The following is a 27,196-nucleotide window of genomic DNA, read 5'->3' as shown; positions in this document are numbered from 1 at the left end:
ATGAAGGTTATCAACCAGCTGGCCAAGCTGGTGAGGAGAGCCTTAAATTGGGAGTGAGTCAGGGGAGAAGACGACTCCAGCAAGAGAGAGAAGGTGATGGCCTGAAATGATAGGGAAAGGTGCAGGGGAGAGAGCAGTGGGATGCAGGGAGCGAGGCTTAGGGATGGAAAGAGAGCCAGTCAGGATTGTTGGTATGAGGATTAGTGGGCAGAGCAACAGCTATGGCCTTGTGAAAATTTCTGCTATAGATCTCGAAAAAAGCAATAATGATGAGGTCCCCATGGTCTTCACCAAGACATTGTGATGGTGTCTTGCTCCATGGTCTCCACCAAGGCATCATGATGGCATCTCCATAGTCCCCACAAAGGCATCGTGATCAGGTCTCGGTGGTCTCCACCAGGGCATCGGAATAACGTCCCCATGGAAACCACCAGGGCTTTGTGATGGCAGTGGCATCATGTCCATAAGGCCGCTGTGAGGGGATGGGCCCCATGGTGGCCATGCCCTTGCTGGGGACAAAGACCCCAGGCTCCCCACTCTGAGGAGAGCAGCTCCATCAGAAGGGAACAGCTCCCCTTGGTGCCACTGTCAGGTCCCCACGAGAGGATCCTGAACATGGACAAGGAGCGGCAGGCGAACGCCTGCTCCCAGCCCACAGACGGGCTCTCAGGCTTGCAGGAGAGCAGGAGAGCGAGGTGGGCAGTGGGGCTGAAGGGAGAGGCAGGCAGCGGGGATGGCACCAACACGGGGAGCACAAGGATGGTGTCAAAGGGGAGCCGGGATGAGGGGAGAGTTGAGAGCTCTTCTGGGGAAGGTTCATTTATGCCTGGCCCTGGGCGTTGATGTAACTGGGGTAGATTTAGTTTGTGCAAAGTTGGCCCTGCCAAAACAGAGCATTCCCTTGAAGCTGCTCCCCAACTTCCTGCACCAGTCGAGAGAGGACGAGACCTCCGAGTGCGACGTGCTCTGTGCAGAGAGTGAGAGGTGGCAGGGACAGCTGAGGGCAGGGGGCGTTTTCTGAGCACTGGGCTCTGAGTGGGACAAAGAAACCTTATAGGTATAGGCCTGATGGTAAAAGAAAGGTTTAGAAAAATTGTTTAAAAACAAATCTGGAAAGAAATTAAGAGAAAGAATTAAAGCAAAAAAAATCATTTGTTATACTTTCCGCCTTTATTCGTTGTTTTGTTTTAGCACACTAGACTTGGGCATGATCATTTGTTCTTGAAAAGGGAAGTGATTTTCAGAAGAGGGTGGGATGCAGTCCCAGAGTCCTGCACAGCTGGTGCCATTCCAGGTGCCGTGGTCGCCTGTCCCCAGCCTCCCTCTGCAGCTCTGAGGGGCTCTGCTCTCCCGCAGGTCCCTGCGAGAGCTCTCAGGCCCATGCAGGTCACTCAGAGACACTGGGACCAAGTCCCCCTGGGTGCTGGTGCTTGGACACTTGAGCTCTGCCTGCAGAGAGGAAGGACTGTTTTGTATGTTTTGCAGTGATAAAAGAGTGGAAATCTTCAGGAAGTTTCTGAATCTGCTGTGAAGAACTATTTATCTGCCCTTGCCTTTTAGTGTCCACTGCTCTCTCCATTGGACTGTAGAGGAAATCTCTGTGATCACTCCCATATTTTCTATGTCTTGAATAGTCTTGAATGTCTTGAATCATTCCTGCAGCCCCTCTGGGTAGCCCCTCTCCCAGCACAGCACTCACCCCCACTCCAGGCATGCTCTGCCCCTGGAGGTCTCCTGTGCTCCATGGTGGCTCCATGGCCCCTTCTAGGAGGATGGGCATCTGTCCCAGCTCTGTAATGAGTGGGACTGTCCTCAGCAGATCCCTCCTGAGCACTCACCCTTTCCAGGGGCCTGGACACCCACAAGTGGCAGCTGAATCCAGTCCTCTTTCCCTAACACAGGAACATGGCTGCGCAGTCCTCTGGTGTATCAGCCAATCCTCCTGCATTTGTGTCACCACAAAATTTGCTGGGAGTGCACTCTGTTCCTTCTTCCAGGTTACTGATGAAGAAGTTGAATAGGATTGGACCCAATACTACTCCCGGGGGGGCACAGCTGCCTCCAGGCCCCCAACAGACTCTGTGCAAATGTCTGGGCACAAGTAGGAAAACCTGAGAGAACCTGGGGTCTTTTCCTAGCAACTACTAAAGAAAGGCAGAGTTTCCTCATAGCTCCTGCTCATGCAGATGTGCTAAAAACCCCAGGCATGTATCATGGCCTTACAGGGCTACTTCAGTGTCGCTGAATCAAGTGTCCGAAATGAATTATAGTCACAGTTTACATTGTCAACATTTCCATGTGTCTCAGCTTCCTAGTGAGTGTGGCTCTAACACTAGTGAGCATCTAGTGCTATTTCAGATGGCCAAGGAAGATGCCCACCGGGCCCTGACCAGGCATTCTAGAAAGATGCGAGTATCACATTTGCTCTATCAGAGCAATAGACACTAGCCCGTGCCTGGGACAACCCTGTCTCTTCAGATGTCACCTGGTGTCACCAGGCAATTGACTCCCACCCTGCATCTGATGTGGTTACACCAGAAGCTTAGACGAGGACCTCCCCTGCAGTCATTGTTGGAGATCATCCTTCAGCTTGGGAAAGGGGAATCCCCCAACCTTTATGTTCGTGGAGTTCTGGGCAGGGAGCTAAATCCCACCGCATGCCAGGGGATTGTAAACCAGCATGAAATGTCCATATAGACAGATTGGAATCAGTATCTGAACCATGGTTAAATGAACTCCCTATCTAGGTGTCCTGTCTAGCTGAGAGATGTGTATGAGGGCTTTCACAGCAGGAAATCTCCAACTCTTGCAAATTTCTGATGAGAGCAATTGCCCTTCTAGCATCAGTCTTCCTTCAATACTTAGAGATGGAACATCAGGGAGTGTTGAAGTCTATTCCAGTGATAACTTCCCAGGAGTAATGAGCACAAGAGATAGAGAAATTGTTGAATTCAGCTGGGACTCTACTTCTGAACCCCTGCTCAGGAGCAGCAACTGGAGACAGATGCAGCTCGTGGCAGCACTGCCCAGAGACAGCCAATTGCAGGAGCAGCTCCTGTGCCAAGAGCAGCAGGGCTGCGGGCACTGCCTGCTGCTGCGGACAGGGGAGGAGAGAAGGCAGCGAGAGATGAACAGCAGTGTGGAGTGGGAGCACAGAGCAGAGCTTGTTGTGGAAGCAACCTTCACAGTCCTTGACACGGTGAGTCTCTGGCTGCAGGGCAATGCTGCTGATCTTCCTGGAGGGCTCTTCTGAACTCAATGCATGTAATTATGAATTGAGATTTTAAAGGTCTCTCTCCTAGAGTTTCCGGAGTTTAGCAGGAAGAGGAGATGCTTCAGAGCAGGGATTCCCTGCCACACACTCACAGGGACAGGGCATCCTGCTCCCTTTTCTTAGGGAAGATGCGGGGTATGAAGCCATGGTCTGCACCCAGCTCTGCATGGGCTGTGATTGAGAGCAGCATCCCCCAGGCCCAGGGTGCTGTGTGCCCGGGACAGTGACTCTGCAGCCTGCGAGGGGCAGCACTGCCCAGGGTGCTCCCCACAGCGCTGTGGGGAAGCGCTGCGTGGGGAGACAGACACCCGTCAGGGCAGGTTCATTCTGCTGCTAAGAGGCTGCTGCAGAGAGAAGTCTGCTCACAGCTCCAGCTCATACACAGGGCATGTGCGAGGGGTCCTTTACAGGAGCAAGATCAGAAGGGCCACTTGAAAGGGAAGGAGCTTTCCTTCCTCTCTCTGCTCTTTCAGCCTCCTTAATATTGCAGGGGGAATAAAGGAACAAGTTTTCTGTTTTGGCAGGGAACTGGGAGTCCTAGATCTTCACGTCTAGAGATTAATAGGTCTATGAGAAGCCTCAGCAAGCTGCTTCATGCCCACCTTAGCCTACAGGTAGCATCCGTATCGTCTTTGTGGACTCATAGGACCTAAAGTGACTGACTCCTTAGGATGTGCAACTGCAGAGCTGCCCCTGGACATTGCCCAGAGGTTTCTGCAGGGCAGAACTGAGCACACAGAGGGTGATACGATATGGGATCTGTGAGCAATGGCGGGGACAGGACACTGGGATAGAGGAAGAGCTGGTGGCAGGGACAGCTGCAGGCAGCAGAGATGGGCAGGGAAGGGGCAGGAGGTGCAGGGCAGGAGCCGCCTCCTCTGCAGCCAGACCTGCAGCAGAGGAGAGGGGCAGATCTCCTGCCACAGGTCATTGCCTGCCGCCCCACCAAAGGGCTAAGAGGGACTGCGCTGCGACGTCCCCCGCGGAGAGGTGACATACCCAGCCGGTAAAGTGAAAGTTTTCCAGAAGGCCTCTCTGTCCCTCTCCTTGCCTCCCTTGGTAGCACATTGATGGTGTTGCTCCTTGTTTCCCCTCCTGTCCATGCTTTTCCTGTTCTTGCTCTTAGCTTTTTGCAGCTGGATGTTTTCAGCTGCAGTTCAGACACTGATGCTACAATTTGTGGAACAGAAGAGTCTGCATGGGAGAGAGGTTTCCCAAGCCCCCTTTTGTCCTGTGGAGCTCCTGGAAATGCAGCCTGTGAGCTTAGCAATGGTACTCTCTCTCCCTTAAGGAGAGCCTGTCTTCAGTGCTAACGCTCCTTTGGCTGTTTCCCTGTGGTGTTCTGCCAGGCTGCCATCTGCCCTCCAGAAAGGCTCTGCTGTCTCATGGCCTATCTGTGATACCTGAGCGATGTGTGAGGAAGCTGCCGAGATGCTGAGGGTATAGAGGTGGTGGTAGGAGGCTGTCCATGAGCAGCTGAAATGAGCCCTGTGTCTCTCTGGCTAGAAGGAGAGTGTGGAGACCTCCCTTAGGTGTGTGGAGAAAGGGTGAGAAATTTGGAGATGGGCACTTTGAAACTGCACAGCTCTGCTCTCAGCAGAGCCTGGTCTCCTTTGAGGGCAGCATAATGGACACGATGATCTTCTAGCTCAAGGAGACATGAGTACAGGACAGATAGGAACAAGACTAATAGATAAACAAGATAAACTGCACTAAGATACTCTTACTAAAGGGAGGTAAGGGAGGACAGTGTCAGAAAACTGAATGACTTCAGGGCTTTTATATTCAGAAGTTATCTTAACTACTCCATATCTTCTATTCTTTAGACAGTCCCACATGCCTGGAGGGAGCTAATGTCCAACAGCAGCTCCCTCAATGAGTTCCTCCTCCTGCCATTTGCAGACACAAGGGAGCTGCAGCTCTTGCACTTCTCGCTCTTCCTGGCCATCTACCTGGCTGCCCTCCTGGCCAACAGCCTCATCATCACAGCTGTAGCCTGCGACCACCGCCTCCACACCCCCATGTACTTCTTCCTCCTCAATCTCTCCCTCCTCGACATTGGATCCATCTCCACCACTGTTCCCAAAGCCATGCACAATTCCCTGTGGAACACCAGGGCCATTTCCTATTTGGAATGTGCTGCCCAGATATTTTTCTTCCTCTTCTTGTTGGGTGGAGAGTTTTTTCTCCTCACAGTCATGGCCTATGACCGCTACGTTGCCATCTGCAGACCCCTGCACTATGGGAACCTCCTGAACAGCAGAGCTTGTGTCAAAATGGCAGCAGCTACCTGGGCCAGTGGCTTTCTCTATGCTCTCCTGCACACTGTGAACACATTTTCCCTGCCACTCTGCCAAGGCAATGTGGTGGAGCAGTTCTTCTGTGAGATCCCCCAGATCCTCAAGCTCTCCTGCTCACACTCCTACCTCAGGGAAGTTGGAGTTATTGTGGTTAGTGTCTCTTTAGGATTTGTCTGTTTCATTTTCATAGTGGTGTCCTACGTGCAGATCTTCAGAGCTGTGCTGAGGATCCCCTCTGAGCAGGGCTGGAAGAAAGCCTTTTCCATGTGCCTCCCGCACCTGACTGTGGTGTCCTTGTTTGTAATTACTGTATTGTTTACCTACCTGAAGCCCCCCTCCATCTCCTCCCCACTTCTAGATATGGTTGTGTCCATTCTGTACTCTGTGGTGCCTGCAGCGCTGAATCCCCTCATCTACAGCATGAGGAACAAGGAGCTCAAGGAGGCACTGAAGAAACTCATCTAGTGGGTACAAGGTAACAACTGTTTCATTCACTCATCAGGATATCTGGCATCGAGGCTGTATTTTATCAATTTCTTTTGTTTTTACTTCTCTCTTTTACATCCATCTTAAAATAATAAATAATAAAATAAAGATACCTAGTTTTTGTCACGTCTGCACAGGAATCTCTCATTTAGCACTTAAACACAGACCATGATAAAGCAGGAAGCCAGGATTCCCCCTTCACTAGCAGAGAGGGGGGATTCTCTGAGCCCCTTCTTTGAGCTCCCTTGGATGTGCCCAGTGCAGGGAGGAGAGTTTCCCTCTCCAGCGTCTTTCCCAGCACTGACACCAAGGCACCTCTGGGGTACAGAGTCACGGTGGGACAAGGGCAGGTGGGCTGAGACCAGGGGTCCAGTGTTGTTTAGGAGATCTCAGCTCTCGTGGCTATGGTTAGAGTGTCATCTCAAATCTCTCTAATGTGACAGAAATGGCAACCAAGTGTCACCACAGCTTTCCATGGTTCCATGCAAAGCTCCAACAAACAAAACTAAACATGAGTGAATTGAAGGAAAGTCTAGAGGCAGCCTTCCCATGGCAGTTCATCTTTCCTGAAGACACATTCCAGGAGGGGAGCAGGACTTTCTCTATTTAGAGTTGGCCTCCTCATTTCTGTGCTGCCCTTCCATGCTTTATTCTGAAGATATGGCCCAGGAACTCTCATAACCTGGTAGAGATATGCTTCTTTTCCCTCATACCCTGGAAGAACAGGCAGGACCAGTCCCTTAAACCACAGCTGGATTCCAGAATAACATTTCCATAATAAAAGGGGATCTGCCCTACGATGGTCCCGAATCCGACCTCTCTTTAGAAACTGGAATCAAAAAATATGCCCAAGGGTGTGCAACCACAAAGGGGCCTGCTTTTCTGCTTGTGAACTCCATGAGATCCAGGGGATGACCTCAGCATTCCAGGGTGATTTGTTAACCTCAGTCTAGGGTTCATCTCTCAGTGACCACTGCACATAGGCAATGGTCTCTGCATTGCCTGTGCCAGGCTGCCCCACACGTGACTGTGCTGATGAGAGAACCCCCAGGGGATCTCCAGGCACAGGGTTTGCCTGGGAGTGGGCATTGAGTGCAGCTTTAATGAAAAAGGGATGACTCACAGTGCAGGGACCAGAAGGTACAGCACTAAACCCAGGTGCACATGGGGAAAGGAGGGCTCTGCAATCCCCAGAGGGGCAGTGGGGACCCAGGAGGCCCAGGGAAGGGGCAGTGGAGGGCAATTCCTGCACCCACAGCGAAACACCACAGCCTTGAGCTAGTGGCCACCCAAAGACATCTCCTGCCATTGCAATACTGTGGGGGCATTCTGAGTACTGTCAAACCTCAGCCATCAGTATCAGTGACCACAAGGGCACACTGATGGCTCATGGTCAATTTGTTGTCAACCACGATTCTCAGGTCCCTTTTTGTGGAGCTGCTCTCCAACAGGTCAACCCCCAGCCTGTCCTGGTGCTTGGGGTTATTCCTTCCTAGCTGCAAGAGCCTGCACTTGCCCGTGTTCAAGTTCATGATGTTCCTCTACCTCCAACACTTCAGGCTGTCCAGGTCCCTCTTAAGGCCTGCACAGACCTCTGGGCTATCAGCCATTCCTCCCACTTTTCTATCCTCAACAAACATGCTGAGGGTACACTCTGCCCCTTCAGGTCACTCATTAATAAACTGAACAGGTTTTGACTGACTCCTGATACCAAGAGTTGCAGGTCTCCAACTGGGCTCTGCACCACTGATCACAACCCTAAAGCCTAAACCCCAAACCCAGCTGCTCGGATGGAGATGACCTCACAGGTGCAAACCCACCACATTCCTGCTGCTGCCTGTGGCCTTCAGAGACAGCAGCTTCCTAAAACCCCTTCCCCACACAGGAACCACTGCTGCCCTCTCAGCTCCTCTCACCACAGAGACCCCCCGCCCACCGCCCACGCCTGCCTGCCTGCTGCCAGCCAATCAGGCACTCACAAAGACATGACGTCACAGCGCCGTCCCGCCCAGCTCTCTGGCCCTGCCCTCCAGGGCAGCAATGGCCTCCCCAGCCCTTCCCCGCCAGGAGCCCAGCCCGGGCTCAGCAGCTGCTCCGCGGAGATGATCTCAGCAGCGCAGAGCCCCGCAGGGCCCGGCTGCTGCCCAATGAGGCGCTGCGGGAGCAGTGACCTCACAGTCACCAGGCAGAGCCAGCCCTGCTGCTGCCCAATCAGCTCTGCCCGCAGCGGGGACCTCACAAGCAGCAGCCACGCCCTCTCCCTGCAGCTGGCCTATCAGGGGCTGCGGCAGCAGTGACCTCCTCATGCCCAGCGCAGCCATTGGCTGTGAGGTCCCGCGGGGCTCCAGGCTGTGCTGGGGTCTGTGCGGGGCCGGGGCAGGGAGGGGAGCCCAGCTCGGGGCTGCTGGTGCTGGGGGTGCTGGTGTGGGGGCCTGGGGGGCTGTGTGAGCTCCTGTGTTGGGCTCAGCCAGCACTGCCCACCCCGGTGTGGGGGAGAAGAGGGGCAGCCAGTGCCAGGGAAACCTGCCCTGGATTCTCTCCTTCTGCCCCCAGCACCCACACAAGGGTTGGAGCTGCCCCACGGGAGTCTTGGGGTTTGGGAAAGCCCCAGCCCCAGGAGTCCTGGCTCCCGCATTGTCCCCTGAGCAAGGTGGGACCCTCAGGCAGGACTCTTCTGGCAGCCTCCAGCCCTGAGCAGCTGCTGCCACAGCCTGGGATCCACAGGGGTCTTTGCAATGATAGTTTCTGTGTGACCCCTCGGGAAGGAGCTCCCGAAGCTGGGAGCCTTGGTGGAGAGCAGCAGGATCTCTGGGAACAAGAACTGAGGTCCAGGCTGTGCGTGTTGATCCAGCAGTCCCCATCTCACTTATCAGTTCCCCCATCTCATTTGACTCCATCAGCAGTTTGTTAGATGACCAGCTCCCTGCTCTGCAGCTGATGAAGTTGGGGAAAATCCCTGCAGTCTCCCTTCATGCTCTTCCTCATCTCTGGAGCAGAGTCCTGGTTACCATCCTAAAAAAGAAAACCCCATCTCCCTGCAACCCTGTCAGAGATGTGGCTTTCCAAGTCACTGCCAAAGGAAGGACTTCCTTGGGTTTCTTATTAAGTCTGTGGCAGCACATGAGTGATGCTGTGAGCCCAGCTCTGCATGCTGGAGGTCTTTCCCACATGTCCTGTTTAAAGTGACAATTTCTAACATCTGCGTTGGACACATTGTGACTCCTCCTGATGCTCTGTTCACTCAGAGGCCCAGCGGCTGGTTTGCCCTTTGGGGAGGTTAAAGCTTGCTCTGTCTTTTTGCAGTCTGCCCCATTAGCCAAGACCTTACTATATGTACAGACTGTATGGATACATTCAACGAGTGTCGTTATATTCCATGAAACTATACTCTGCTTTGTTTTTTTATTTATTTCTTGTAACTAAAAGAAGATCTCCCTGTACCTGTTGGCAGCCAGTGCTCTAAGTAAAGCAGGTGAGAACTGAGGCAGGCGAGCTATAACATTGAGTGCAGACTTAGGTGGACTAAGGCTAGCTTTCAACACGAGTGATTTAAATTCTCGAGAGGCTGATGAGGGAAACAGTAGGGTTGGGGAGTTGGAGAGGAAGATTGTGCATACAGTGCCTGATGTCCGGGACACTGCTTTTCCTACATGTGCTGATTTCATTAGGAGTCACTCTAGATGGCTATGAACTGGATGGTGTGCTGTCACCTATTCTTTAAAATAATAATACAATACTTTAAAAAGATGAAATACTTGTATATAATTGTTGTCTTCAGCTTTCAGCTACACTCCCCAAACCTCTCCAATTAGCCATGGACACTTGAAGGAAATAGCAGGGAGAGTCGTGCTTTATCAGAGCATTTTGCTTTTTAATGAGCTCAATGCAGTATTTGGAGCTGAGTCCATGAATTGCAGCTATTGAAAGGAGATTGAAGAAATCCGTGAAGAATTCAAAGTGAGAAAGAAACCCTAAAGTTTTGTAGAGCATTAATGGATCCCACTGAGGCCATTAACTACAACAACTCACCAGGGACTGGTTAAAGCTAAAAAATATAATCATTGGTAATAGTTAGGTAGGGAAAATACTCAGGTGGCTCTGATGCTGAATACACCCTTGATGTGTTTTGTCAATACACATTGGCCAAGCACAGGCAGAGAAACCCTGGGAAGGGAGATCCTTTCCTCCATGTGTTGCCCTTGTCCTCCCTGGCATCAGTGTTTGGGTGAGGGTGTGCAATGCCGAGTGCAGGACAAACACACGACACCTCCCAGGGTCCCCAGAAGGATAAAGGGGGCAAAGAAGTCCTGATGACTCGGGGTAGGCCTCAGTAACAGACACAACAGCCATAGTCGAGAGGATTAAGACCTCCATTGTGTTGGGGCCTTGGCAGCGCCCTTGGTCATCTCTACCACAGGTCATCCTAGACCTGCTCCTGTGTCTCTGCAGACTATGGACACCCAATCTGCTTTCCCAGCAAGTTCTCACAAGAGGTTCTCCTTCCCTTCATTGAGAGCTTTTCCATCCTCAGTGGCTGTTTCTTGAAACACAAAGCCATTGGTGGTGAAAAACTTGCTCTGGGTGCCCTGTAGCACCACCGCTTTACCCTTCAAGTGATATTTCCTCATCCTATTGCCCAATCTGAGCTTCCTAAGCTGTATTTTGATCCTGTTTCCTCTTTTCATGCTGCTTCCCACTACCAAGGAAATCTCTTGGCAGCCCCACAATGTGGTGACGAATATAACCTGGTGTGTCACGACAGAGTGGAACGTGAGGAACTGAAGTGCCAGGGCCTGAATGACAGGCCTGAGTCGGGGCTGACTTAGAGATGAATACGGCACTGCCTATGCAGTACACAGCACTCACCTGCAGAATTGCTCACTCCAGCTTGCACGGAGGCTTATTAAACTGCAGCTTTTTTACGCTCTCGTGCGGGTGTTTTTGACCTTGAGGGGAACCCTCCCATCCGAGGCCTGGGCTCTGACCAGATCCCCATCCCACATGATAGGGAAAGTATTCCACATCAGATGTTACCGCTCACAAACCAAATGCAAGTTATCATGATTGCTGATTTGTCTCTATAAAAGATGGACACTCTTACTGCGATTTTGGAGACCTCACGGGTGGATGCACCACATAAGACCTCCCATAAGACCTCCCTCCTGCTGGAAAGGTTCTCCAAATCCTCGCCACAACAGTGACTATGGATCTGGATGACAGTAACATATTTAGGCAATTGATGATGTATCTTTTAATCACTATTCCCTTTCTCATATATTAATGGTTAGGTGCATTAGCTTGCTTATTTTGTCTGTTGCTAAAACTGAGTGTGTAATAAACTTATTTTATTAAATGTATCATTCTGTACTTCCTTAATATTAATAGTGAAATTAGACCATTCTTTTCAGTGGTGTCTGATTCTTTCTGTCGCCCCATCTGTCCCGGTCAATTGGCAAAACACCATGTTCTTTGCAGATGCCCATTGCAGCTCTCAGGATGCAAGGTTGGCCTCTGATTTTCAGCCTTGCAGGCCACAGTATTTCTGAAGGCAGCTGTACTTCTGGTCTGGTGTTGCTTCCTGCAGGTGGTCACCCTCAAATCAAGACCAGTTGGAGGGGGCCAGAAGTGTTTCCAGCCAGCTCTGAAGAGGTACCAAGGACACAAGTTGCACCTGGAGTTCTCTCAGGGAGCAGTTGCCTGCTCCAAGGTAGTGAGGAAGCAAGTGTTAGTGTACTCTTCATTTGGTAAACAAGTGTCCTGGTTTTCACTCGATGTTTCTTACTCGGGTCACAGATACCTCTTTCCTACATCCTGTGGTGTAAAGAATGAAGACAACTCTCCGGTGCTCCATGCTTTCTGTCCTTTCTTTTGTCCAAACCTGATTTCTGGGCTCTACATAGCAGTCAGCAGATGGCCTGGAGGTGTGGATCTTGTCACCTCGGGTCCTGCCTTAGAGCCTGTTCACTTAAAATGCAGTGGGCATTGGTGGCAAGTAAAACTGTCTTTTCTTTTGCCAGGGTCAGGGAGGACAAAGAGCAGGTCCAGTCCTTGTGGTTTTGTTCTGATTGCAGGCCAAGATTGTTCAGTGTGTCGTGACTCAACTGTGCTTTGGTAACCTCCATGAGCTGCTGTAGGTTCAGACAAGCCCTGGAAGCAGCAGTCCTCTTCCCCTGTGACCCTCTTCATCCTGCCGGGGCTCATTTTCAGGCAGAAGTCCCTCTCAGCACACACACCCCCATCCTGTGAAAGGCAGGAGTGCAGGACTGTAGAGGAAGGGCCACATGCTGTGTGTGACAGCATGGCTTTCCATCCCTGTGGGTGACTGTGACACCAGCCACTAATCTCCCTCCAAGGGGAAAAAGAGCTTAGTTCCAGTGCTGAGCTGTGCTGGTGCTCTTCTTTCTCCTCGTGCTCCTTTGCATGCCCGAAGCCCCCTGCCCTTATGGCCCTGAGTAGCAAGTGTGTGTTACAAGCAGGATGCAAATTGTTGCCTAATGACTTTTAAAAGAAGTGAAAGATGCCTCTTCTCTTGCTGCTCTCCAAGAAAAAGCAGCCCAGCCTGAACCAGGCAATGCCTGTAACGAGACCAAGCAAGGTAGATCAAGGTCCTTCCTTGCACTCAGCTTCTTCTATTCTCAGTTATCACCCTGACCATGCAGGTGGCAGGAGAAGTTGTCTGAGGTGTGAAACACAGGAATAACACCAGAGGAGAAATTGCTACTTGTGCACTTTGAGATGTGATCGTGACACATGCAGTGGTGCAGTGTGACAAACAGAGAAGGGGTAAAGGGAAGCAAGCTAACCATCAGGAGGCATGAAAGCATTGCGAGATGCAGTGTCATAAATGGAGCATTCCGATGTGAGCCCCTTTTTGCATCTATCAGGCGGTGCTCAGAGAGTCTCTGATGTGTGAAGGTTGCTTGCCAAGGGCCAGAGGTACAAGCAGTGTAACTGGAGGGACTCGATTTCTTGCAGTTCATGGAGCTCTGTCAGATGTGGGCACTGAACAGTGCAAGAGAGTCCCCTCAGAGCCCATGGTTTTGTAAGTGTCCAGTTTGCTGAAGTGAGCCCTACTCAGATCCTTATTCCAGCAAGGGAAACTCTTTCTTTCTCCATTTCTCTATGGTCTCCAGAGCCTAGGATTCCTGAGGGTCACTCTTAGCACTAAAGCCTGCGGCAAAGGTGGCCTTTTCTGCGTCTTCTCTCGCCAGGACTCTGGGCCATTTATCAGCAGGCCCGTATTTTCCCTAGTCAGCCTTTTGTTCCTGCTGTAGTGCTCTATTGTATTTTAAAAAATTATTTATTATTATTTTATCAGGAAGGTAAGAGTAAACATTGAGAAATAAAGAAATGAAGAGCACATGTTCATGCCAGGTACATGGGAATGACAAGTGACTGCACACAGGACAGTTTTTGGCACTGCCATTGTACCCATTGAGGAAGTTTCCTCAGTGCCTCCTTGAGCTCCTTGTTCCCCATGCTGTAGACAAGGGGGTTCAGTGCTGGAGGCACCGCTGAGTACTCAATGGCCAGAACAGAGAGATCCAGAGCTGGGAAGGATATGGAGGATTGAGAGGTTGGAATAAAGTGGCTAAGGGTGACATCTCACTGCCCCTGTGACCAGGGGTGGGAGTCAGATCCAACCAAATGGGTATCATGACCTCTCATCTCTCCGGGGGACTGCAGATGACTGCACAGTCCAGGGCACCTGGGCTACAGAGCATTTCCAAGGGTGCTCGTTGTGTCCAGTTGTGCCTATACATCCTGCCCCTGGTATTTGATAGATAGTGACCCAGAGGACTCTCCGTTCTCCCTTCTTCCTGACTCTCAGAGTCAGTCCTCACTGCCTCTCCTGAGACTGCAGAGTCCTCTTTTGCCTGTGAATACCCAGTGCTTTACCTCTAAGAAACTCCATCTTTGAGGACCTCCCCCTTTATGAGGCTCTACTCACAGTCCATCCCAAGCATATGCTGTCCCAGGAGGATCTCTGTGCTTTCCTGACACTGCCAGCTTCCCCTCCATGAGAACAACCATCTGACACTGTGCCTTAATACGTTGGAGAGTTGTGCATGTGTAAATCCATGACCATTCAGCGTCTCCACTATCCTTGGACCCTGATAGGTGAATTCTCAAACCAGCCCTTGGTCTCTGAAAGATCATTACACGATTCTGAGCTCTGCGTTGCAGAAGCCATGGAGAATCCTGTGCAGCAGGCCCTTGAAGGGTGCAAGTCCTTGAGCTTATTCTTGACACCAGCTTTGGAGGAAAAGCCCAGCTTTCACGCACTGTACTGATAGAAATTACTTTATTACAGAGATACTGTTAAGGATCCAGTCCTTGTCCAGCATTCGACACAATTTAGGGTATCAGGTGAGACAAAGCAGACACCGTAAAAAGGGGAATGAATACAAGCAGTTGTGTAGGAACACGATAACAATTATTATCACTAATAAAAGCCATAATAAAAATAACATGAAGAAACAATGCGCAATCCAGTCACGGAATACAGAAAGAATCATTTGTGGAGTGATGTGGAAAAATTACCACTGCTTAAAAATGTTCATGAAATCACTTTCCTAATGGCATCCTTGAGCTCCTTGTTCCTCATGCTGTAGATGAGGGGGTTCACTGCTGGAGGCACCACCGAGTACAGAACAGCCAGCACCAGATCCAGAAATGGGGAGGAGATGGAGGGGGACTTCAGGTTGGCAAATGCACATGTGCTGAGAAACAGGGAGACCATGGCCAGGTGTGGGAGGCACATGGAAAAGGCTTTGTGCCGGCCCTGCTCTGACGGGATCCTCAGAACAGCTCTGAAGATCTGCACGTAGGACACCACAATGAAAGTGAAACACCCAAAGCCTAAACAGGCACTAACCACCCGAAGCCCAACTTCTCTGAGGTAGGAGTGTGAGCAGGAGAGCTTGAGGATCTGGGGGGTCTCACAGAAGAACTGCTCCACCACGTTGCCTTGGCAGAGTGGAAGCGAAAATGCGTTCCCAGTGTGCATGAGAGAATTGAGGAAACCACTGGCCCAGGCAACTGCTGCCATTTTGACACAAACTCTGCTGTTCAGGAGGTTCCCGTAGTGCAGGGGTCTGCAGATGGCCACATAGCGATCATAGGCCATGACAGTGAGGAGATAATACTCCGCTGATATGAAAAAAAGGAAGAAAAAGACCTGCCCAGCACATTCCAAGTATGAAATTACCCTGTTGTTCCACAGAGAATTGTGCATGGATTTGGGAACGGTGGTGGAGATGGATCCAAGGTCAAGGAGGGAGAGGTTGAGGAGGAAGAAGTACATCGGGGTGTGCAGGTGGTGGTCGCAGGCTACGGCTGTGATGATGAGGCCGTTGGCCAGGAGGGCAGCCAGGTAGATGGCCAGGAAGAGCGAGAAGTGCAAGAGCTGCAGCTCCCGCCTGTGTGAGAACGGCAGGAGGAGGAAGTCGTTGATGGAGCTGCTGTTGGACATCTGTTCGACTGGGCTCAGGAAAACTTTGTAGGGAAGAAAAGGCAATAATAGCTTAGAAGAATTTTCTCTGAAATAAACTTTCCATTTTTCATAGAAATGCTTCTCGACCCCATCCTCTATCTCAGTAATTTCTTCTTCGCACTATCACCTTCAGTCACCTCCTCAGTCTTTGCTCCAGCTGAGTGTTCTGGGAGGAGCCGGAGCCTGAGCTACTCTACGCCAATGTGTATAAAGGACTGGTTCTTGATATCTCTCCTTTTTGGAGTTGATGTCACAGGACATCCACCTTGAATATAAAGGGTCTTTTCATATTCCCACACACACACTTCCAAGGAGTTTGGGGTGCAGTAGGGGGTTTTAGAATTTTGTTTTAGAATTACTTATTTTGGAGATTTTTAGATTCTGTCACCATATCTGGTCAGGTTCTTTGCATGTCTTTATTGACATGGAAATAAAGACAGATGTCTCTATTTCTGTAAACGTGAACATTAAGCAGACTGGAGATGGAAATGGGGTCTCTGCTGCTTAGGGAACAGTGTGGAGTGCTGTTGAGTCCATCTGCTTTGTTCCTCCAGACAACCCTGGACTCTGTTGAGATCATAGAAGACTGGTTCCAAAGCACTCATTTAACTCTGCTCTCCCTCTAAGTTTAAGGTGCATATGTGATGGAGAGAACAGGACACTGCTACTGACATGACAAGCATTCTGTGCACTGAGTCCACTTATGCAGGGCAGCTCACAACCCCAGTAGGACAAAAGAGACAGTCACGTCTCCTGACAGTCACAGGGTCTCCTAAAGGGAGAGTCAACCCCTTTGCAGCCCCTCCAATGATGCTGCCCAGCACCCTGGGCACATTGTCCCTCTTCAGACACCTCCATGGCAGGACCACAGAGTGAGTATCTGAATTTGTAGCTGAAGCCCCAGCTGACTGCCAGGACAAGAGCAGAAAGGAGAGGCAGGGAAACGAGGAGAAACTACTGTGACTCTGCTGCCAAGGCAGGACAGAGAGACAGAGCAGCACCGTCCCCAGGTTGCACCTCCTAGACAGTGTGGACTCCCAGGGCAGTGGTTCTCAGCCCCTGTGCCTTGCAATGGGAAATGGGCACATGGCAGGAGAGAGGCAGCTCTGCTATTCTGGAAATCTGACTGCAGAGGAGGTCAGAAATGCCCTGGAGCCCTTCCCCTTGAGAGCAGAGTGATACTAAGCACAATGAGAATGAGGAGAGCTGCAAAGGGGATATTGCTGCTGCCCACAGGTGAAAAGGCAGTTGAAGGAATATTGTGGGGTCCTCGCAGACCTATTGATCCCTCAAAGCAGCACTGCAGAACTCTGCTTCAGGCATCTAAAGCTAAAATGTCCCATTCATTTACTGCCTTGTCAAGGATACAAAACAAAATCCTAGACTCTGGATATTGCCTTCCCTTTCATAGAAGCTTGCCAAGAGTGTCCTCTGAAAAAGCCCCTTCCAAATATGTTATGTGGGTGACGCTGAGCGGTGAGCAGTCCTGACCCCACACAGCAGCCTCTCAGCAGTAGAATGAACCTGCCCAGGGGGGATCTCTCCTCCCACCCAGAGCTTCTCCCTGCAGTGCCCTGGCAGGCTGAGTGCTGATCCTCACAGAATCACTGCACGGGGCACACAGCACCCTGGGGCGCATGGACATTGCTCTGAAGAACAGTGCTCTGAAGAACCTGTGTGCCCACATTGCCTTCACTGTCTTGCACCAGCTCCAGAAGAAGCAGCCGTGATGCCCTGACCTTGTGATGCTGGGACAGGGAGTTTCTGTTCTGAAGAATCTCCTCATATGCAAAGTAGAAGCAGGGAGAACAATCCTGACAAAAAAAGTCATCAGCTGGAGAGGTGCTGCAGACCCCTCCAGAAACCCCAGTAGCATTACCCTGCAGCCAGCGACTTACCATGTCACAGATTGCTCCTACCATGAGCTCTCCTCTGTCCTCCCACTCCATGCTGCCTTTCACCTCTCTGTCCTCTCTCCTTTCCTGTCTGCAGCAGCAGGCAGAGCCCTGCTGCTCTTGGCACAGGAGCTGCTCCTGCACACGTCTGTCTCTGGGCAGTGCTGACAGGTTGCCACGAACTGCAGCCCAGCTGAATTTATGAATTACTCTGTCCCTTGGGATTCCTCCCTCTGGGATATGTTCCATCAAGTAGAGTAACCTGTTTTCCTTCTCTAAAGACTACAGGGATACAGATTCCAACATTGCAGTTAATTTCAACAGATAATGATTATCTACCAAAGTTAGAAATGTCCCACGGGAAGTCCTGATTCACATCTCTTAACTAGGCAGGACACCCAGACAGGGATAAGAAGGGAGCTTGTTGATACATGGTGCTATATGATTTAGATGACTTATTCAGATGGCTTATTGGGGCTCCACATGTCTGTTCAGAAATGCCAGGTTTGGAGAAGGATTCAGCTAACTCATGAACTCCACAAATACATGGCAGGTGGGATTCCCCTTACCAGGCTAAGCATGCACACATGGTCTGCTTGCAAGCTCCTGGCCTAAAGGTCCTAATGGAGTCACTGGAGATAGAGCTTCAGCAGGAGGCTGGGTTAGGAATTTTCTTGCTCATCTCTAATGACCCTGGATGCCTTCTATCCTACTAGAGCAGCATTCACAATAAAGGTGAGGGACAGGCAGATCCCTACAGCTCAAAGGGGCTTGAGGGAGAGAAGGCACCTTTCTCTGGTTGCAAGGGACGTTTGGAGATCATCTAGTCAGATGATGGTCAAGTCAGTGTTTGTAAGCACCTGGGAAGCCAGCAGCAGGCACATGGCACTACTACTGCTTGGGAGGGGCTTCACATTGTCTGTGCTTCTGGCTGGACAGCACCAGGCATTAGCAGGTCCATACATGTCTGTGAGGGTGACCGTGAGCTCTGCCCTTTGCTGTGTCACAGGCAGGCCAGCAAGAGGCGCCTGGCTGGGCAGTTCCTTGGGAGGTCCCTGCTGGCAGAGCAGCTGCGAGGCCAGCGCTGGCCCATGGCTGGGGACGGGCTCTGAGGCCGCTCCTGTCCCAGCAGCAGTGGTGGGGACAAGAGGGTTTGCTGAGGGTGCCCCGGGGAGGGGCTGACACCTGCAGAGCTCTGCAGCCCTGGAGAAGGACACCTCCTTAATCAAGAGGAGGGAGATGGAGCACTTAGCACCACGAATTTGTGCCACTGTGAGCATGATCTTCTCTGGGAAATGTCGACAAGGAGCAGAGACTTGTGGCCAGCTACCATTGGACCAGGGAGTCCAGCAAGACCTTTTAGGCTGCTAAATGAATCCAGTGCCTGAGCGAGCATGGTGTAACAAGAGCAGTGGCTTTAGTAATTTATGATTGCCAGGTTGTTTGTGCTGCAGTAATTCCCCTCCCTGTCTGATGGGTGCGTTAATGTAGACTCAGCTGAATTGCACTCTGAAGACATGGTAAGGGAAACAATGGGCACTGTCCGCAGCAGCAAGTTCACAGAATCACAGAGTGGTTAACATTGGAAGGGACCTCTAGAGATCATCTAGTCCAACTCCCCTGATCAAGCAGGGACACCTAGAGCATGTGGCACAGGGTGGCATCCAGGTGGGTTTTGAAGATCTCCAGAGAAGGAGACTCCACAACCTCTCTGGGCAGCCTGTTCCAGGGCTCTGGCACCCTCACAGTAAAGTTCTTCCTTACATGGAGATGGAACTTCCTGTGTTTCAACTTGCACCCATTACCCCTTGTCCTGTCACTGGCCACCACCAAGAAGAGTTTGGCCCCATCCTCCCTACAGTCACCCCTACGGTTCTTATTTCTACATGTTGATCAGATCTCTTCTCAGTCTTCTCTTCTCCAGACTAAACAGGCCCAGCTCGCTTAGTCTTTCCTCATATGATAGATGCTGCAGTCCCTTAATCATCTTTGTCGCTTTATGCTGCAGCCTCTCTAGAACCTCAATGTCCCTCTTGTACTGCGGAGCCCAGAACTGCACACAGTGCTCCAGGTTAGGCCTCACCAGAGCTGAGGAGAGGGGGCAACATCTGCTGGCAACACTCCTCCTGATGCAGGCCAGGATGCCATTAGCCTTCCTGGCCACGAGGGCACATTGCCGACTCATGTTTAACTACTTGTCAATCCGGATTCCCAAATGCCTCTCTGCAGAGCTGGTTTCCAGCAGGTCAACCTATAGTCTATACTGGTTTCTGGAGTTATTCCTCCTCAGGTGCAGGACCCTGCACTTGTCCTTGTAATGTGATGCTGGGCAATATTTCTAAATGCCTCTGCCTTTGCCTCTGCCTTTTTTTCTCCTCTACATTGCCCTATTAGCCTGGAGCTAAGTAACGAGTCTACCCAAGGGGTATCTGCTGGTTTGTGTGCCCTGAGTTATCTGATAGTTTTAGTGAGTATTGGAATAGGCCATCCTTATGTTTGGCAGGTCTGTCTTTAAAGACCTGCTGTCTTTCCTGAGCTCTGATGTCCTTGAGAGCTGCCTCCCCTGGAATCTCCCACCAGTCCCCTGAACAGCCCAGGAAGTTGGCTCTTCTGAAGCCCAGTCTCTATTCTGCTACTGTCCTTCTGCACTCCCCTCAGCATTAGGCACTCCGGATTCTCATGGTCACAGTAGGCAAGGCAGACACTGACTATCCCATCCCTGATTGGTTTGTCCTTGTTTGAAATGTCCAGATACCAGAAAGCATCATCCTTATCAGCCCATCTGGCAGCTGTGCAAGAAAGTTCCCCTTAATGCCCTCCAAAAGCCTCCCAGACTGCTTGCACCCTGCAGTCTGCCTTTCCAGGTCGTGACAGGGGGATTAAAGTCTGCCCAACTAGAACCAGGGCCAGTGATCCACAGACTTTTTTTATACTGCCGAGAAATAGGAAAGCTCCCTCCTGAGATGTTCACCCACAAGCTCTCACTTCAAACCTTGCCTCTTCCAAGGAAGAGCTCCACACATCCAATCTGCTCCTTCACACAAAAGGCATCCTCCCTCATCTTACATTGATCACCATTCCAATGATCTTTCTGGCCTGTGACAGCTTGCACATCTTCACATGCTCCTGCCTCTACTTCAGGCTGCCTACACTTGCATGTATTTGGGCTTCAGCTGTGGCACAGAGAACAGAATGGTCACAGAGAAACCTGTTACCAAGAGGCAAAGACACTGCGTGTGCAATGGCCCAGTTCAGAGCAGAGCCATGCTGCCATATATAGCAGGAACAATGCAATGGTGGAAGCAGCTTCCTACTAAGAAAGTGAATCCAGCAGTGTCCGAGGCCAGGAAGACACAGAGCTGGGCCATTGAGAAACAGCAGGAAAGGGGGTTCTGCCTGAGGTGACTCTGTGGCTATACTGGACCTATGACAGACTTCTTGCACAAACCTCCAGGAAGGACAACGCGTCCCTGAAGATGTCCATGGACCTTGACAGCCTGTGATCCAGACACGCTGAGGTCCACGTTAGCCCAGTCCCTGTTCATACAATATGATGGAGCGAGCAGATGTTGAGGGGAGGAGAGCAAGAAGGGCTTGAGAGTGCAAAGAATCCCAAGATGCCTTGGTGGAATGTGCCTCTCATTTATGCAGCACACATGGATATAGACAGGATGGACTTTCCCTACAGACAGTGCTGGACTTCATTTGTTTGGTTTCAGGACGGAACCCCAGGATTCTCTGCAGCACTTGCCCAGCAAGCACTCCCTGTTGGCATGGATAGTTTCCCTGTAGGTCCAACCTGCTAGAAACATACGGTTGAGCTGGACAAGCCAGGCATCTGACAAGACTCTTCCAGCACTTTTCAACCCATCAAATCAAGTGTCTGCACTGAATTACAAGAGCTGCTGGTTAATACCGGAATATTCCTGTGCCTCAGCTGGAGTGAGTGGGGCTCTAGTTGTATTTGGCACCAGGAGGTCATTTCAGATAGCCAAGACAATTCCCCACCTGATCCTCACCTCATCCTCTAGGATGATGCAGATCCCCTAGCTCCTGCAGTAGAGCAAGCAGACGCTGACACCACATCTGTGTGTGGCACATCTGCCTTGGACCACATCTGTCTCTTCAACTGTCACCAGATATCTGTGTGTAAGCAACTGACTCTTCCATCTCCAATGATGATAGTGGGATCTTAGACAGAGCACACACACACACCTGTGCTGTGCTCACTTTGTTTTTGGCAAGGGGAATCCCACCGATGGCAATCTGTGGAATAATCTGAATATCACTTCAGACCCAGGGCTGGGGGTCTGAATTCTGTAATTCCCAGATTGATTAATCCTAATTAAAACCTGAACCACTGTGAGTTCACTTTTGTCCCATCTAGGCGTCCCTGTCTGGTTGAGAGATGAAAGTCATTCTTCCAGAGCGGGACATTCACAACTTTCATAGCTCCTTATCCTCTGATGACATAAGTTTCAGTGTTGGAACTTATCTCCACTCACGAGAAAAGGAAAACAGATGATTATTTTAGTTTTCTTGAGGGAACATTCCCCAGGAGGAGGGGGCACAAGGGACAGAGAAATTGGTGAGTTCAGCTGGGCCTCTGCTCCTGAGTGGGGCCAGGCTCCTGGGACAGAGGCAGCTCGTGGCAGCCTGGCAGCACTGCCCAGAGACAGCCGAGTGCAGGAGCAGCTCCTGTGCCAAGAGCAGCAGGGCTGCGGGCACTGCCTGCTGCTGCGGACAGCAGAGGAGAGAAGGCAGCGAGAGGGGAACGGCAGTGTGGAGCGGGAGCAGAGCTCATTGTGGGGGAAATCTTCACAGCCCTTGAAACAGTGAGTCTCTGTCTGCAGGGCAATGCTGCTGAGGTTCCTGGAGGGGGTGTCTGCACCCCAGCCAAACCATGGCTCATAGGATTTTTAATGGTCTCTCTCCTGGAGTAAACAGGACATAGCAGGAGGAGGAGATGCTTCAGGGCAGGGATTCCCTGACACATGGTCAGAGGATCAGGGTATGCTTCTCTTGGGTATGCCACTTGAACAAAGAGCTGTGAAGGCAGGGAGTGCACCAAGGTCTGCGTGGGGCTGTGATTCAGAGCAGTGTCCCTGTACCTCATGGTGCTGTTTGCCCAGGGCAGTGACTCTGCCACCTGTGAGGGTCAGCACACAGCCTCTCCAGGGAGCTCCCTGTGGTGCTGTGGGGAGAAGCTTTGGGTGGGAAGAGAGATCCCTGGCAGGGCAGGTTCTTTCTGCCTTTGAGAGGTGCTGCAGGGGTCAGGTTCTGCTCACAGCTCCAGCACATGCACAGGACATGTCTGAGGGATCCTTTCAAGAGGAAAATCAAGAGAAGAGCTTTTGAAGGAGAAGGAGCTTTCCTTCAGGTCTCTGCACTTTCACTTTCCTCATTTTGACAGGGAGAATGAAGGAACAACTTTTCTGTTTTGGCAATAAGCTGGGAGTTGTAAACCTTCACTCTGAGAGATTAGTAGGTCTGAGAAATGTCAGTGAGCTGCTTCATCCCCACTTTAGTCTAAAGGCAGCATCAGCATCTTCTTTGCAGCATCCTAGGACTTTATGTGACCTGCTCATTCCAACCTGCAACCACAGAGCTGGCCCTGCACGTTGCCAGAGTTTTCTGTAAGGCAGAACTGAGCACCCAGAGGGTGACATGGGATCTTTGAGCAGTGACAGGGACAAGACACTGGGACAGAGAAAGAGCTGCCAGCAGGGACAGCTCCAGGCAGCAGAGATGGGCAGGGAAGGAGAAGGAACTGCAGGGCATGAGAGTCTGGCTGAACTCTGCGGCCAGAGAAGAGGGCAGAGAAGAGGGGTGTCGCTTTGGTGCCTCCCCACCAAAGGGCTGAGAGGGGCAGTGCTGCAATGCTCCCCTCTGCAAGGTGCCATAACCTGCTGGTAAAGCGAAGGTTTTCCAGAATGCCTCTCTGTCCCTCTGCTTGCCTCCCTTGGCAACAGGGTCATGGTGTTGCTTCTTAATCCTTCTCCTGTCCATGCTGCTCCTGTTCTTCCTCTCTGCTTCCTGTGCTTGGGAGTATTCACCTGCAGTGCAGGGAGCAAAGCTGCAAGTAGTGGAAAAGAAGCATTTCCAAGGGAGTGAGGTCTCCACAGCCCCATTCTGTCCTGTGGAGCTCCAGGAAATGCAGTACAGGGAAATGAGTTGACTGTCCCTTAAGGAAAGTCCTTCTTAAATTCTCACAGTCATTTGGCTGTTACCCTGTGGTGTCCTGCAGGCTGCCACCTGCCCTCCAGAAAGCCTCTGCTGTCTCATGGCATATCTGTGGTATCCCAGTGACCTATGGGGAACCTATGGAAATACTGATAGTATGGAAGTGATGGTGGGAGGCTGTAAATGGGCTGCAGAAAAGGGTCTTGTGTGTTGTTTGCTAGAAGGGGAGTGCGGAGAACTCCCTCAGGGGCATGTAGAAAGGGTCAGAGATGGGCACTCTGAAACCAGACTCTGCTCTCAGCAGGGGCTGCTCGATTTTTAGAGTAACATCATTTTCTAGCTAGAAGAGGCATGACCCTCAGAGATCTGGGAATGAGACAAAGAGATACGAAAATGTCATTAATTTGTTTATTTTCCTTTTAAGAGTGTCTCCTAACTTGTCTCTGTTTTTTCCCTTGGTGAGTCCCCCATATGCATGGGGAGGAAATGTCCAACAGCAGCTCCCTCAAAGAATTCCTGCTCCTGCCATTCGCAGACACGCGGGACCTGCAGCTCTTGCACTTCTCGCTCTTCCTGGCCATCTACCTGGCTGCCCTCCTGGCCAACGGCCTCATCATCACAGCCATAGCCTGCGACCACCACCTCCACACACCCATGTACTTCTTCCTCCTCAACCTCTCCCTCCTTGACCTTGGATCCATCTCCACAACTATCCCCAAATCCATGCACAATTCCCTCATGGACACCAGAGCCATTTCCTACTTGGGGTGTGTTGGGCAGGTCTTAAGTTTTACTATTTTCATGTCAGCTGAGTATTCTCTCCTCACAGTCATGGCCTATGATCGCTACGTTGCCATCTGCAGACCCCTGCACTACGGGACCCTCATGGGCATCAGGGATTGTGTAAAAAAAGCAGCAGCTGCCTGGGCTACTGGTTTTCTCTATGGCCCCCTGCACACCGGGAACACATTTTCCCTACCCCTCTGCCAAGGCAATCTGGTGGAGCAGTTCTTCTGTGAAATCTCCCAGATCCTCAAGCTCTCCTGCTCAGATTCCTACCTCAGAGAAACTGGGATTATTGCGGTTAGTGCCTGTTTAGGCTTTGGGTGTTTCACTTTCATTGCGGTGTCCTATGTGCAGATCTTCCAAGCTGTTCTGAGGATCCCCACTGAGGAGGGCCGGCACAAAGCCTTTTCCATGTGCCTCCCGCACCTGGCTGTGGTCTCCCTGTTTCTCGGCACATGTGCATTTGCCTACCTGAAGCCCCCCTCCATCTCCTCTCCAGCTCTGGATCTGGTGCTGGCTGTTCTGTACTCGGTGGTGCCCCCAGCAGTGAACCCCCTCATCTACAGCATGAGGAACAAGGAGCTCAAGGATGCCATTAGGAAACTGATTTCATGGACCTTTTTAAGCAGCGGTAATTTTTCCACATCTCTCCACAAATGACTCTTTCTGTATCCCGTAACTGGACTGAGCATTGTTTCTTCATGTTATTTTTATTATGACGTTTACTAGTGATAATAATTGTTATCGTGTTTCTACATAACTACTTGTATTCATTCCCCTTTTTATGGTATCTGCTCTGTCTCACCTGATACCCTAAATTGTGTCAATGCTGGACAAGGACTGGCTCCGTAACAGTATCTCTATAATAAAGTAATTTCTATCAGTACAGTGCGTGAAAGCTGGGCTTTTCCTCCAAAGCAGGTGCAAAGAATAAGCCCAAGGACTTGCATCCCTCAAGGGCCTGCTGCACAGGATTCTCCATGGGTTCAGCAACACAGAGCTCAGAATCATGTAATGATCTTTTAGAGACCAAGGGCTGATTTGAGAATTCACCTATCAGAGTCCAAGGATAGTGGAGATGCTGAATGGTCATGGATTTACACATGCACAGCTCTCCTACGTATTAAGGCACAGTGTCAGACGGCTGTTCTCATGGAGGGGAAGCTGGAGGTGTCAGGAGAGCACAGAGATCCTCCTGGGACAGCATACGCCTGGGATGGACTGTGAGTAGAGCCTCATAAAGGGAGAGGTCCTCGAAGATGGAGTTTCCTAGAGGTAAAACACTGGGTATTTGCAGACAAAAGAGGACTCTGCAGTCTAAGGAGAGGCAGTGAGGACTCACCTGTCAGGAAGAAGGGAGAACAGAGAGCCCTCTGGGTCACCATCTATCAAATACCAGGGGCAGGATGTACAGGCACAACTGGACACAACGAGCACCCTTGGAAATGCTCTGCAGTCCAGGTGCCCTGGACTGTGCAGTCATCTGCAGTCCCCCGGAGGGATTAGAGGTCGTGATACACATTTGGTTGGGTCTGACTCCTACCCCCAGTCACAGGCGCAGTGAAATGTCATTCTTAGCCACTTTATTCCCTCCTCTCCTCCCTCCATATCATTCCCAGCTCTGGATCTCTCTATACTGGCCATTCTGTACTCAGTGGTACCTCCAGGACTGAACTACCCTGTCTACAGCATGAGAAACAAGGAGCTCAAGGAGGCACTGAGGAAACTTCCTCATTGGGTACAATGCCAATGCCAAAAACTGTCCTGTGTGCAGTCACTTGTCATTCCCATGTACTTGGCATGAAACATGTGCTCTTCATTTATTTCTTTAGGAATTCTTACTCTTATCTTCCTGATAAAATAATAATAAATAATTATTTAAAATACAATACAACAATACAGCAGGAACAAAAGGTGGGCTAGGGAAAATATGGGCCTGCTGATAAATGGGCCAAGAGTCCTGGCGAGAGAGGACACAGAAAAGGCCACCTTTGCCACAGGCTTTAGTGCTAAGAGTGACCCTCAGGAATCCTAGGCCCTGGAGACCATGGAGAAATGGAGAAAGGAAGACTTTCCCTTGCTGGAGGATGATCTGAGTAGGGCTCACTTCACCAAACTGGACACCCACAAAACCATGGGCTCTGAGGGGACTCTCTTGCACTGTTCAGTGCCCACGTCTGACAGAGCTCCATGAACTGGAAGAAACTGAGTCTCTCCAGTTATACTGCTTGTGTCTCTGGCCCTTGGCAAGTGACCTGCACGCATCAGAGATTCTCTGGGCACCTCCTGACAGATACAAAAAGGGGCTCACATTGGAATGCTGCATTTATGGCACTGCATCTCGCACTGCTTTCATGCCTCCTGATGGTTAGCTTGCTTCCCTTTACTTCTTCTCTGTTTGTCGCACTGCACCACTGCATGTGTCACGATCACATCTCAAAGTGCACAAGTGGCAATTTCTCCTCTGGTGTTATTCCTGTGTTTCACACCTCAGACATCTTCACCCGCCACCTGCATGGTCAAAGTGACAACTGGGAATAGAAGAAGCTGAGCACAAGGAAGGACCTTGCTCTACCTTGCTTGGTCTTGTTACAGGCATTGCCTGGTTCAGGCTGGGCTGCTTTTTCTTGAAGAGCAGGAAGAGAAGAGGCATCTTTCCCTTCTTTTGAAAGTCATCAGGCAATAATTTGCATCCTGCTTGTAACACACACTTGCTACTCAGGGCCATAAAGGCCCAGGGCTTGCGGCATGCAAAGGAGCACAATGAGAAAGAGGA

The 27,196-nt window shown here is 50.9% G+C and overlaps 1 pseudogene; it reads left to right on the top strand.

Annotated features, from left to right (window-relative positions):
* On the top strand, positions 1-25,080 carry LOC148590797 (olfactory receptor 14C36-like; annotated as a pseudogene).
* Positions 25,081-27,196: the final 2,116 nt, after the last annotated feature.

This window comes from Tinamus guttatus, unplaced genomic scaffold (assembly GCF_059628265.1).
Source record: "Tinamus guttatus ecotype Peru unplaced genomic scaffold, ASM5962826v1 Tinamus_guttatus_pri_ptg001089l, whole genome shotgun sequence".
Taxonomy (NCBI): domain Eukaryota; kingdom Metazoa; phylum Chordata; class Aves; order Tinamiformes; family Tinamidae; genus Tinamus; species Tinamus guttatus.
The sequence above is the reverse complement of the archived record's forward strand: the minus strand, read 5'-3'. Positions and strand labels throughout refer to the sequence as shown.